The sequence below is a fragment of the Meriones unguiculatus genome (assembly GCF_030254825.1).
Source record: "Meriones unguiculatus strain TT.TT164.6M chromosome Y unlocalized genomic scaffold, Bangor_MerUng_6.1 ChrY_unordered_Scaffold_32, whole genome shotgun sequence".
Lineage (NCBI taxonomy): Eukaryota > Metazoa > Chordata > Mammalia > Rodentia > Muridae > Meriones > Meriones unguiculatus.
The window spans coordinates 6,097,126-6,111,328 of record NW_026843711.1 but is presented as its reverse complement, the minus strand read 5'-3'; the positions used below and the strand labels follow the sequence as shown (position 1 = coordinate 6,111,328).

The following is a 14,203-nucleotide window of genomic DNA, read 5'->3' as shown; positions in this document are numbered from 1 at the left end:
CAGAGGACTCCAGATTGGGAGTCTTTGATGATGGATGAGTCCTGGAATATATTATAACACTTGTTTTCTCCAGACATCACCCTAGGTGGCTCTGTTTTCTTAGGTAATGGAGCTCTTGATGAACAAAGAAGCTGTTTGGTACTTTGTGAAGCTCCACATCATTGCTGGGCAAATGATCACGGAACAAATGAATGACACGGACACATTCTATACCTTGACAGGAAAGTTTGGAAAAATCTTCAACAGGGTTATTAAGGTCAGAATCTCTCTGATTTCACTCCCTTGACAGCACCAAGGTAATACCTGGGCTAAAAGGGTTTGGGGGATCTGTTATAGAAAGGGAACTCTTTGGGTCTGCTCTGAGTTAGCTTTCAAGGCAACCATCACTCAGCCTCCACTACTAAACCCACAGATCTGAGGACAAAGACCACTGACCCAAAACATCTTGGTAAAATTAATTAAAGCAAGCAATTAATTAAACCACACTTTTTAAAATTTTGTGTACACAGGCTTGCCTAACCCTAAAGGTGGGGTTCAAGAGATCAGCATTGGACATGAGAGAGATAAGGGTTTACTTAGGTCAGAAGTAGGGGGTTTCAAATAGGGGATTGGCAGGCAAATAGGCAGGGTTACAGAAGCAGAACATAGGCATAACAAGATGGTCATAACAACCTCCTGAAACACTGACATAATCACAAAAACAAGTGGTCATAATAACCTTTTGAAACAAAGACATGGTTTCTGTTTCCTGGAACAGTCAGTATAGAACCATTTGCAGTTAAGATTACAGGTAGGGCATAGCCCAATCCTTAAGAAACAGGTATTTAATCATAAATCATAATGAACTTAGTTTGTCCTCACTATAAGGTGGCTTTCAAGCCCAAGATAAAGGCCGGCTGGCTTTTCACCACCATGAGGACAAAGTGACCTGAGCCTGCCTCCTGGAAGCCCTGGTTCCAAACCATCAGCATTCCTCTTCCAAAAGAAAATGAATAGAGTGTGTTTGGTTTGGGTTGCTGGCACTGATGCATCTTCTCAATTCTTCTTGCCAGTTTGAGGGGCATCAATGGGCACAGGCACCCAGTGCAGCGAGGGGCTAAGGCTTCTCATAATATTTCCTATAAGCCCATATCTGTTTGTCTATATCCCCCATTTTTATTCATTATTAGCCAGATAGAGCCAAGTAATTGTGGTAATGATACTTGCTTTTTTGCCCAATGCTGGAATGCTAGTAAATTTAGGTATGCCCTGGTTACTCACATGCCTCACTGGGTGCCTGTGCCCATTGATGCCCCTCACGCTATGACTCTCTTCAGACAGAAAAGGGATGTTGGAACTACAGCCACCATTGTTACTACCATCTCATTGACGGCTGTTGGAGCTACCACCAGGGCATTAGCCATGAGTAATACTGGGCAGACTGCTCAGACCCTGAATAATCATTTAGTCAATGTAGCTCATGCCTTAGTTGTACATAAAGGAATTAATGCTCAATTAAAATGAAGCTTGATGGTGTTCAATCAGAGGATTGACCTCTTGCAGGAGCAAATTGATACCCTATGGCAAATCGCTCAACCTGGCTGTCAATGAAAGTATGCTGGACTTTGTGTCACTAGCATACAACATGAGAATTTTTCCTGTGCTGCAAATCTGTCTAAACAATTGTCGAGCTATATTTTAGGTAATTGGACTGGTGAATTCGATACTACGATGGAGCAGCTGAGAGTGGCCATTGTCACAGTAAATTCTACCGGAGTGGATGCAGGACTAGCCACAGGATTATCAACATGGATTGCTGCAGACATGAATCATCTGAAGGAATGGGTGGGCATGGGAGCGTTAGCAGGCCTTCTGGTGTTGGTCTCCTTGGTTTGCCTGTGGTATATATGCAAGATTAGAGTCTCACAACACTGTGATGCAGTCATGATCACTCAGGCCTTTACAGCCATTGAAGCAGGACATTCTCCCCAAGCATGGTTGGATACCATAAAAAGCTAAAATGATACGCTCAGGATGCGAGGCTAAGCACTGCACTCAGGGTCAGCTGCTTTGGACCCAGAGAAGAGCATGTCTGATTGCATGCGGGTTGATGCCCCAGGTCCCGCCTCTGAGAAAAAGGTATCGGACGGGTCTGATGCTCTTTGGGTGGATGACACCTAAATGAACATCTGTACAAAGTCCCAATTTATTTCTAATATCAGAGATCAGACCTCTACTCTTGCCTGATGCGTCTAAAACAAAAAGGGGGAACTGTAGAGAGCTGCGGAATGCTATGCCTTAAAGATGGAGCTGGTTTCCGCCTTCCACCTTCCCGATGGTGAGTGCTCTCTGTCACGAACAACTCCACGTTTGGCTAAGGCCGAGGATCTGGCTTGCTTCCATGTATGTGGACCTATCTGCATTGCCCCCGTGGCACGCCTGGGTTGGCTACCCAGAGGCTATTTAAGCTGTGGGCTGGCTTTCCCCGGGGTCCGAGGAGGATTGTTCAATGTTCCTGAATAAACTGCATTGAAAAAAAAAAAAAAAAAAAAAAAAAAAAAAAAGAAAAAATAAATAAATAAATAAATTGACATACATCATCATGCCATTCAGGAACTATCTTTTCTCTTGTAAGTCTTTATTTCTGGGAAATATGGAGGCATAGAGACCCAGAGGCTGACTAGTTCAAGGTCACATGGTGATCCACCCAGAGCTGCAAAGAGCATTGTTTCTGGAGCTGCTAACTGGCAGAAAGCTCAACATTCTTACTCTAATGCAGCTCTGTGCATCACCCTATCAGCTTGTAGCTATGGAATCCTTATCATCCATACCAACATACTTTTGTGAATGAATAGAGCAGCCAGACAACAGGTGTAAGCTATGACTGGATCAGACAAACTGAGATATATGGTACTTATAGGTAATGTTGACCAAGGTCAAGTGCCAAGAGGAGTCAGAGTGAGAGTGAAATGAGGTCCAGCAAAGATGTCATTCTGCCTGAGATATGACAATGTAGGAATATGTCTGCTGGAAGGAAAACCTTCTGCTTATTAGGCTCTTGGTCTGTGGTGCTTTGTCTGTCCAAGGATGCTAAAAACCTAAGCCACTTATGCCTAGCTGAGTCAATGCAGTAGAAAACATGATGGTCCCAACATTCTGCCATGTGTCCATGTGGCCATATGATCCTCCATGTTACAGGCTCCCTCCAGGACACCTGCTTGCAGCTCTGCCTTAGGATTCTAGTTGCAGTAGTGGCAGGCTTGTGCAATTATGGTTTGGTATGGAGATGAGTGACTTCTTTTGAGGGACTCAGTGATTCCCACAACTGAAAACTCCTAAAATATCAGTATGTGGCCTGAAAAGCAAATGTAGACTTCTGAGGCAAGTGAAACTCATAAATACATGGGTGTTATGAAAACTCCAACATGTAACCTGAGATGTGCACAGTTGAGCAGAGTGGATAAGAGATTAGGTTCATATGCTGAAGAAGCTGGGTGACTTAGGCGTGTTTCAATACTCAGTGTTATCATATGTAAAATGGGCTAATTATAGACTGTACTCACAGGGATGTTGGTATGTAATGTGCTTGCTTTGTTTTTGGAACAGCCAAGAGATTTGATGACAGTCAGCTCTTTATGCATGGAATTTTTCTTATCTTCAATTTCCCTACAAAGAAGTTGGCTCATTGTCTTTTATGATTAACCACTCCAAAGTCATTCTTGTGAAGGGCTGTCAAGAAAGGAGCATGTAGGGTTTCCTTCCTTGACTGATATAATGTATTGTTTCCTTTGCAGGGCTATCAGAAACTTTTGGAACTCTTCAGATACCACATTGTCCCATTAACCAAGGTTGGCCCTATTCTTCCACCTACTATTTTATACCTGCTTTTAAAACACCACATTCTGGCCTTCAATTCCAATATGTTGGGGCTACAGAATTATTTGTGATACACACTAGCTCTAGCAATTATCAGTCTCTAACTGTTATCTGTGATATCATTATCAAAGAAATCCTGAAGGTGACATATGCTCATTATCTCAAAGCTCCCATTATTTCACCAATAGTTAAGGACCTTGTTTGCAGCAAGAACTATGAGAAATGCAGACTCTGGGCAATGCTGCAGATGACTCCCTGATCTCTTCTCATTGCAGCTGGAAGTGGCCACTCTCATTTTGACACCTCACATCAGGAGCATGGCAAACCAGATGATATGGTTTAACATAACCAACAATGTAAGTGAGATACTGAGGGCTGGTACTGACTAATATGCATGCTTACACCTTTATCAGGTTATCTTGCTTCTACACTAACTCACAGATCTGAAGCTTTTTCTTGTCAGGTAACATCTCTGTGAATATCTGTGTGTATGCAGGTGCATGTGTGTATACAAGGAGGACAGAGGGCCACTTGGGTGTCATTCTATGGGCTTTCTCCCTTTAAAGACAAGGTCTCCACTGGCCTGGAGTTTATTAAATAAACTAGGCTGTCTTGTTGGTGAGCATCAGAAACCTACATGTATTCACTTTCCCAGTATTAGAACCAAAATGCATGCTACTCTGCCTAGTTTTTTGTTTGTTTGTTCGTTTGTTTTGTTTTTAAGGACAGAGTTAACCTGAGGACAATAAATACATTGCCTAGAAGGATCCTCCTTTGAGAACTAGGAGGTAAAATAAGCAAGTGGTGTATGGGTGTATGGAGCAGAAGTGGGCAGGCCTTGCCCCACCTTGGCATGAACAGAGAAGCCCTTGCCCAGGAAAGGATTCAGTTCAAGACAAAATCATTTCCAAAAGGAAAGCCACCTACTGGCAATGTTCCCTCCAAGCAGAGGTCAAGTAATATAATGCTGAGTGGTTTAGAGATGCTGTGACTGTGCCCATTTGCCAGGGAAAGCCCTCCACCACTATCTGAAAGAAAGACACCACTGCTTCTTTCAGGGACAGATTCTGGTAAATGACATGGCTGTAGAAGATACTGAGGTCACTGTTAAAAAATGGGAGAATGTACACATTCACGGGAGTTCTCATTTCTACCCCCATAGTCCCAGTTCTTCCGCACAGAGATGCAATGAAACAAAGAGAGGGCTAAAAAGGAAAAAAGAACTTTAAAAATTCAGGAAATTGGGTGCCTGGGCAGAAACTGGAAGCAGGCAGCATCCTGTGCCCACATTTTTGAGAAAGCTGTAACCACCCCCTGAAAGTGCATGTCCATGAGACAGCAACATGGTCCTATCAGCTGCGAGACAAGGTTCTGGTGGGATTTCTATAGGAGATGCCCAGCAAGTGAGTGCTGGATCCTGCCAGCAGAGTCAGACAGTACTTGAGTGGGGAGTGAGAATTTACAACAATTAAAACAAATCACACTACACACGGGATGACTTGAGAGGGCTGTCAGTAGGACTGAAGCAGCCTGGGTATATTCCAGGGTTCACTTTTTATAGGTAAAAGCAAAAACAAGTCACATCAATTAAAAAAGAAGAGGTTCATGGAAATGCCAAACTTCATTTTAAAAACTACCCTCTTTCTTACCAGGTCACAGAAGAGGACAATGCAGCCACTTTTGATGAGAACTAATAGACTAAGATCAGAAAGACGGAGAAGAAGACCTCCCTTTTCAGTGGACTTGGGAGGGGAATGCATGCAGAAAGGGGAGGGAGGGTGGGATCGGGAGGGGAGGAGGGAGAGGCTTATGGGGGGATACAAAATGAATAAAGTTTAATAAATAAAAAAATTTAAAAAAGTAAAAAAAGTAAGATAAACAAACAAACAAAAAAACTACACTCTGTAGCAGATATAGTCCTTTTCTAAAACTAATTCCCTGAAGCAGTTTTAAATCCAAGGTGACACAGACAAGCTTTTAAGGAATTTGGAACAAGCTTGTAAGGAACCTGGTGACACCTCCTCTCCTCTCTGTCAAGGTGAAGGCCAAGGTGAAAGCAGTCTTTCCACTGAGGTCTAACTATCAAAGCAAGCTGGCAAACCAGTGGCTCCCAACAGGTGAGCAGGGAGTTTTGGTGTTTCTATAACAAATTACCACAGATGTCAGTCAATTACATCTGACAAATAAAAGTTCCTTTTACATGGACCTGCAAAAATGAGGAAGGGATTAGGATACAATAATTTAATGTGCTCCTCTTCAGAGCCTTCTACCTCAGGAATCTCTGTTGGTTCAGAGAAAGGAGTTTGGAGAGAGATAAGGGCAGCCCAATGATGGCCATTTCTGTTCTGGCTGTTCAAAAGCTTGTTCTTCACCTTCCTAAGGGACAAACTAGAAATGTGGACTTGAGTTATAACCCAAAGAATTGTGCTTCAATAGGGAGAAGAACTTTCTAGCAGCCAAGAAATTCTACTCTTGAACATTCACTATTTCCTCCAGGTTCTTTAGTAAACTCTGCCTGCTCTTCTTAGTTCAGGGTGGTTTTGAATAGATATGTCTCTTACATGCCCAGATGAATTCTTTGGAGAGTATGTTATTTATGTCTAGAAAGAATAGAAATAATTGGAACTTCCCTTTTTGACACATGTAGAGCTTGCTGCCTTTGGAAATGTTGTGTTTGGACTTTCGATGCTTAATAAATAGCACATCACAAGCCAGGAAATGGTGGAACAGGTGGACCTCTAAGTTTTAGGTCAGCCTCCTCTATGTCTACAGAGTGAGTTCTGGTATGGCCAGGACTACAGAGAAAAACCCTGTCTAGAAAGAAAATAAATAATAAAACCATAATAAATAGCACTTAACTAATTCAAGTCCTTGCAGGAAACAAAACTTATCCCAGCTAGTTAAAAAGGATACAGATATTTGATGCTGAGAAACAACCAAGGCAGCCATCCCATCCACTACCAAATGGCTAAGAGTGAGGAATAAGGTTCCCTGTGAGAGAGGGAGAGCTGAAGTGGCTATGTGGAGCTATAGGGAGTGTGACAGCCCATGTGGGAGCAGGGAGGAAATCTTTGCTTTCTTCCTGCATCAAGCACCCTGCTGGTGCCTCCCATTAATCAAAAGCAACTGCATGTTGGTCAACGAGCTAGACAGAGGATGTCAGAGATGATCTCTGTACAATTCTGAGGATGTGCATTTTGTCCCTTCCTTCCGATATTAAAACTAGTGGAAGCAAAGCAAGAATGAGAAGGTCAGGGTTCATTGTTCAGCTTTATTACTGCTAAGCTAATAGGTAAGCTCTTTGTCAGTGCTGACACTGTATCCCTGGATAGGAACAACTGAAGGGTGCCCTCTGGGTCAGGTGCTTCTCATGCAGAGCTCAGACTGCTACAGCCTGTTTGCTGTTGTTCTGTCCAGACAGAGAAGCAGGTATTCTGGGCATATTCAACTCTTATCCAGCATTGGTTCCACTCCTGCACCCTGGGGAGGAACTGGAAGGACAGTGGGAGAGTCCAAAGGAGCCCCCTTCACATGGAGGGAAGCCTAGGCACCTGAGGGCATTCTCCCTGTTTCTGTGAGGGCATGGGAATGCCTGGGCTGACTCCTGCCTTTCATGGAGGGCTCTTGCTTCAGCTGTTCCCTGGTCAATTGGAGCAAATGTCCTGCTTACTCTGAGCCCACAGTGAGTGTGATAAAGTTGTTTGATATGCAACCTGAGCAAGCCCGCTGTCTTTTCTCATTTTTTCTCTTCTTTAAATGTGGGCTACTGTATGGATTCTGGCCTACCAAAGCAGGGGTGGGAGAAAGAGACCCCATAGATCTGTGTTCAGCAATGGTTAAGTTACTTAACCTCTTTATCCTAATTTTCTTTTTCTGTTGATAACAACAGGGAAAGTATAGATAAATTCATAGTAGCCAAGGAAAAACAGCTTCTCAGAGCTTCCTCTCAACTTCTTTCCCCAAATAAAAGACAAGATTGGTATTTGCTCTTATCATGCATAATTCTGGAGAAATACACAGGAAAGATCAGGAAAGTTTCACATTTTAAATTAGAAAAGGAAAGTAAGTCCTAGGTTAGGCACAGAATCCTGACTGTATACAATAGGGTCTGATGTCCTGTGGGAAACTATTAACCAAAACGAGGAGAAAGTGAAGAATATGTTGGTATCACAATGACAGGTTGATGACAGCCATTGTACAATCCACTCTCTGCAGCAACCCTGGAATATCAGTTACTTCTTCAGCTGCTGTGATAAAATTTCTTGACAAAAGCAACCTAAAAAGTAGGATTCATTCTGGCTCAAAGTTCAAAGGGACACAGTTCACCACAGAAGGGAAAGCATAGTGTGAGGCTACTTGTTACATTGCATCTGCAGTCATGAACCAGAGAAAGATTGAAGGCAAGTGCTTAGCTAGCTAGCTTTCAAGGTTTTATGGACTGTGAGACACTAACCCTAGGAATGGTAATGTCCAAATTCAGGAATACTTTTTGGATAAATGATCTAGATTAATTAATTTAGATGATCCCTCATGAGCATGCCCAGAGGCTTGTCTTATAGGAGATTCTAGAGCCTAAAGATTTAACAATAAATATTTACCATCAAACCTAGGAAGGGTATATATCAGCTTCACTGCTGTGTGGCTTGGGGATACAAGGCAAGGGTATATAGCTGACATGTATAGAAGAATCAGGATTTGATTTGTGAGTAGGACACCATTTAGTCAGCCTCAAAAAAGGGAGGAAAGAGGGGAAGAAAAGGAAATGGGTGAGAACCACAGAAGCTCCTGAGAACCCATGATCCACAACTGGTTCATTCCCTATAATATTCCTTCCCTCATGAAATCAGAATGCAATTTAAAGATAGAATTTTAGGTTTTGTTGTCTGCTAAGGTCTCATAACTCTCTCCACCAAAGCAGACCCTAAGACCAGGGCATAAATTTGGCACAGAGATCCATCTAATTCGAAATCTGAGCTGGGAAGGAACTTTGTGGGATGAGACTTGACATCCACATTATTGTCCCATTGCATGTGAGGCAGCTGAGACTTGAGACTGTGTGATTTGGTCTTCATCCTAACGTTAATGAATCAGGGCACTCAGTTTGTGATTCAGATATTAGCAGTGTTAATGTAGTGGGGGTATGTGATTTAGCCTATCTGATCCCCAATTTCCTCACATATTAATGGAGAAACATGAGAGAACATTCAATAAATTGGCAGCCTGATGAATCATATACAATATCTCTAGCATATTGTAAGTCCTCCATAAGTTGGAGTTACAGCTAACTACAATGGGTATCAAAGATTAAAGAATGGAAGAGTGCACTTAAAGTGAGCCACTGAACCTAAGTTCCTTTGATATTTATTTTAGTTGGTGGGTTTGTTTATTTTTGTTTGTTTGTTTGTTTGATTTTTGTATTTTGTTGTTTTATTTATTTATTTATTGACGCATAGAAGAGATACTTACTGGTTCCAAAATGTGGACATGAGCTTAAGGATGGCTGCAGCACAGAGGAAGAAGCCAGACCACTTGCAGGATAAATCAGAGTCCTCCCTGATAGATTAGACATGTCTGCTATAACATGAGAAGTGTAAAGATCCATGTGCCACAAGATGCTCAAAGCTTGGCCCATATTCATAGGCCCATATCCTACCAACAAAGAGAGGCCCTGTGAAGATGGCAGGCTGACTTGTTCTCGAGTATGCCAGTGTTTCCCTTGCTCTGGTTCAGTGGCATCAAAGAACAGAGCGCCTGGCACAAGTTGTGTGATATCCACAGGATGTCAGAATGCATACAAGAGTGGTTTTACCCACTGCCTTTCTCCCGGGCACTCTTCACACCCAAATATATCTCCAACAGCAAAAGTCAGACCCTGAGGAGCCGCTGTACCCGATATTGTAATTCTTCCATGAAGGTGAGGAGGGTATAGCCAGGGGCTCATCCAGGACACCAAGACTTGGGAAGCATTGTTGAGCTCTGGGGTCCTAGTAGTCATGAGTGGCCTGCAGGAATTTAGGATGTTTTCCTGAATGACAATGAAAAGCTAAACTGGGTAGTATACTCAGGTCACCACTTCCTTGAATCACATCTCTCTAGGTGCCTGTTACTTCACAAAAAGCCCGTGACACCTACATGGGAGCCAGCCTCAACCCAAGTCTCTGACCTGGCTATTACTCACATTTCCACCTTTATAATGTGCACACTTGATAGTCTCTTCGGAATGCTCATCCAGATATGCAGGGGCTGACTCATTTTTCCAGGCTACTCCTACCTAACCCCTCCTGTCACTACCCGGTAGACTCTCGCACTCCATCTCTCCATGACCATTCCACTCCAGCACTTCTCTTTCTAGATTCACCTTTCTCTAGAATTCTCTTTTATTTCCCATCTGTTTACATATGGGTTCAAGCCCAGGGCCTTGCAAAGACTAGCCAAGAACTATACCACTGAGTGATCCTTCAGTCCCATGATTTCTCTATTTTATCTGGCATGTTGACTCTCCAGACCTCTCATGTATTCTCTATACACACTAGCCTCCATCTGCCTCATTCTCTTGTTCATAACAGAGAAGTGCTATAAGAAGGGTTGACACTGTATCTCCCCTATGAGTTAAAATCTCATAAGCCAAAACGTGGCACAATGCTGGCAAGTGTTCCAAGAAATCAAAATATCTGTTATTAAAACAGGAGGTATCTTCAGCAGAGGAATCTGGACCTGGGGAGGGGAGCTGAGGAAGAGAATGGCACTTAGTAGGATGTTGCTTAGTCTCATCTTTCCTATAATTCACTGTGAGATCTTAGACAACTGAAAACTCTCTGGACCTCACTTCCCAAACCTGTGGGAGATCCTAAGATCCGAGGTTTTCATGGTAATTGAAAATAATAATAGTATTAGCCAGTGCTTACTTTGTGTGTGTGTGTGTGTTTAAAACCAAATTTCAGAGCCTAGTGCAATGTAAAATCCAGACCTTGACTTTACTTGTAGGCCAAGACCACACAAAAGAAGGTAGAAATAACTGTGATTATGTAGGAGAACTATAGATCTGGGGATTTAATAGATCCACAACTAAACTATGTCTCTTGCAAAGGAAGAAAAAAACAGGGAGTGGGAGTCTTACAAAGAAAGAATCATGACAGAGCAGTAATGATGTCTGGGGCCTGGTAGTTAGTGGGGAAGTAAGCCTGTGCCCAACTCTGGTGTTTAGCAGTCAGTACAAACCTGGTCTTGCCAGGACTATACAGTAGGAGAGCAAGCAGGCTTTACAATGGAGACAAAGCACTGTAGCATAGGCCACAGCTGAGCAAGCAAGAATGTGGAGCAAAAAGGGCCAGGTCTCAGCTGAAGGCCTTTGTCTGCCTACTGCCATTCCATAAATGTTCTGTGAATGGTTTCATTTTACATTGTAACATTCTCATTCTCAGGAGATAAAAACAAGTGGGTTCAGAGTACTGAGGGAAAAAGAAAAGAGGAAAAGAAGGAAGGAAGGAAGGAAGAAAGCAAGGGTGGGAGGAAGGGAGAGGGGGAGGAAGGGAGGGAGGGAGGGAGGGAGGGAGGGAGGGAGGGAGGGAGGGAGGGAGGGAGGGAGGGAGGGAGGGAGGGAGGGAGATTACCAAATCTATTATGATGAACTTCATCAGGTTTACAGTGACTTCATTAGGTTTATTTCCAGAAGCCAGAGTAACTCTGAGCCCCATAACAGAAAGGGCCAAGTTAACACAACTCATGCCTCACAAAAGCTGCATCCCACAGAGGAGCTGCCTGCCCAAAGGTCAGATGGCCCCACTGAAGAGCCCCCTGACTCAGCAAGATTTTGCTTCTTACATGAACTCAGTGATGCTCCCTGAGGGTCATAAATGTTTGGCTTTCTCAAGCCTTGTGTTCTGTTTCCTAAATTTAGTTAACCTTCTGGGTACTGGGACTCACTCCACCCAGAGTGTTTCAGTTTAGAGGGTACAGCCAGACAATACATACTTGCACTGCAAAACCTGCACTCCTGGTGCAGGGTCCGTACCACTCCCTCCCACAAAGAGACTCACAGACCACAGTTCCATGCAAAAAGCAAGGGGCAGTTTATTCCTATTGTGATGGGGGTCGTCCCTTCAAAGCAGGAGACGACCCTGAGCATACAAAGCACAGAGTTTTTATTTCTAAAAAATCAGGCCTTTACATTGATTAGTCAGCAGAAAAGATAGCAGTTATGTGGCTGGCAGCTGTAATGGGGAGCTCACAGCTCCAAGGACAGTCCTCCCCTCATCTCTCAGTTCTGTAGTGGGCCACTTATAGCTTCAAGGACAGTCCTCCCCTTCTTTCCCATAGCGGGCCTAAATTGCCTGACTTGTTTTTCTTTCTTAGCTGGCCCTTATACAAGGTCCAGTTGTTTTTCTTTCTAATTTGGGATGGTCCCATTTCTCATTCCCCCCTTTTTCTTTGGCATAATTTTAACCCTAAAATTACAGGCTAGATTTAGCCTGCATCTCTAATTGCTGATACTGCTGTCGAAGCATAAGGACCTGAACAGTACCGATCCGTTCTCTCACAAAATTGACTAGCTTATTAAGAATGCAGGGGCCAAGAGTTACAATCAGGAGAAGAATTAGCAAAGGACCTAGCAAGGTGGAGATTAAAGTGGTCATCCAAGGAGAGGAATTAAACCATCCTTCAAACCATCCTAGGCTTTGGGCTCGTTCTCGCTTTCTCTTTTCTAAGCCCTCTTTGACCTTATTTAGGGTCTCAGTGACAACTCCAGTATGGTCGACATAGAAACAGCATTTTTCTTTTAGGGCAGTGCATAAACATCCTTGTTGCAAAAACAATAAATCTAAGCCCCTTCTGTTTTGTAACACCATCTCTGATAATGACTGTAAGGAATCTTTGAGCTCTCTAATTGTGCTTTTTAATCTTTTTATATCCTCATCAATGGCTGCCCTAAGCTTATTTAACCCACTATGTTGGAGGGCTATAGCCGACCCTTCAGCTGCTGTCTCTACTGCTCCTAGCCCGACCCCAAGCATTATGGCTAAGGAAATTTTTAAGTCTCTTTTTGTTCGTATCAGTGGTTCCCCCACAGAGTCCCAGTATTGGAAGGGCTCTTCATACGGGTGATAGGTGACTCGGGGGATTTACCTGGACCAGGACACAGTAGTCAAATGAATTGACAAGCACCTGGGTCCTGACACAAGTAGTGATCCCTGTCGCACAGGCCCACCATCCATCGATTGGTGGTATAAGGTACCCAGACAGACCTGCAACATCATAGGTTTGGTTGCATAAAAACTGATGACTGGGGGGACTTTACCTACACAGAGTCCTTGCCCTGAAATGGCAAACAGGGAAAGTCTAGCCTCCCTTTGCGTCCAACGGCAGGTTGTTGCCTCTTGGGAGTTAGTTATCTCATCTGTAAAGGCAATTCCTTCATAATATGGGGGAGCAATTCCAAAGCATAACCAACAAGACTCAGTAACCTTGGGGTTGGTGTTATTTATGGCCTGAAAGGCCCCCTGTGCTAGGGAAGTAATGTATGGTCCAGGAGGCTTAGGGGAAGAATAATCTTTACCCATTTTTGAGTTAGGAGTCAGTGAGGGGGTTGCTGGACGTGGGGCCATAGTCTGGGGGTCCGATTTTACTGGGGGAACCAGGTGAGGGCCAGCTTTATTTGGGGCTGTTATTTTTAATTTGATGGTGAAAAGTTACCCATTATCATATCTTTTTTTATATATTCGTAGGCCCCAAGTGAACCCAGTCACCCAGTTAGTTGAAATCTGTTTTCCAGCGTTTGTGAACAGGATTAGCAGGCACCAGGCGGTGCATATTGGCTGATTAGTCCACCTATTGTTTGGTCCCCGGTCTGGGGGCTGGGCATGACTGTAATTAGCTTTAACAACAATGTAATCCCAACTGGAGGTAGGCTTCCAGTAAATATTGCCAGTGGTTTCACACCCCCAATTTTTGCAGTAGAAGTCATTTCTCCCCCCACATTTGTTTACCATTTTAGGTTGCTGGTAGGGTTCTGGACATACATAAAAGGTTAGGACTCGCAGCATACTGTGGCGGTTGGTTGTCCTGCAGCCTCCCCAGGGATCTAAGCCCCTTCTCTCACTAAAAGACCCATGTCTATTGCCCCAGGAACCATGTTGGGGTCTAGGTGGCTTTGCAAATCCCAGTTAGCAGGTGCTCCTAAAGCCATTTTACAAAGGTCAGGGTACAAGTCTGGCCACCATGTGCAGGGTGGGGCTATCTTTGAAACAGACCAAATTATAATATGTCTCTGATTAGTTACTTCCCAAGTCAAAAGTTAGGGCTGGTGAGGACTGGAGCCCAAGCAAGTATTGTAAGTGCTTAACAGAGCCAA

The 14,203-nt window shown here is 43.6% G+C and overlaps 1 protein-coding gene and 1 pseudogene across 1 annotated transcript in view; one reads left to right on the top strand and one right to left on the bottom strand.

The window, feature by feature from the left end:
• LOC110544316 (activity-dependent neuroprotector homeobox protein 2-like) overlaps positions 1 to 14,203 on the bottom strand; it is a 219,711-nt gene that overhangs the window by 54,722 nt on the left and 150,786 nt on the right.
• Positions 1 to 14,203, top strand: part of LOC110541286 (stabilin-2-like) — a 67,889-nt pseudogene that overhangs the window by 50,228 nt on the left and 3,458 nt on the right.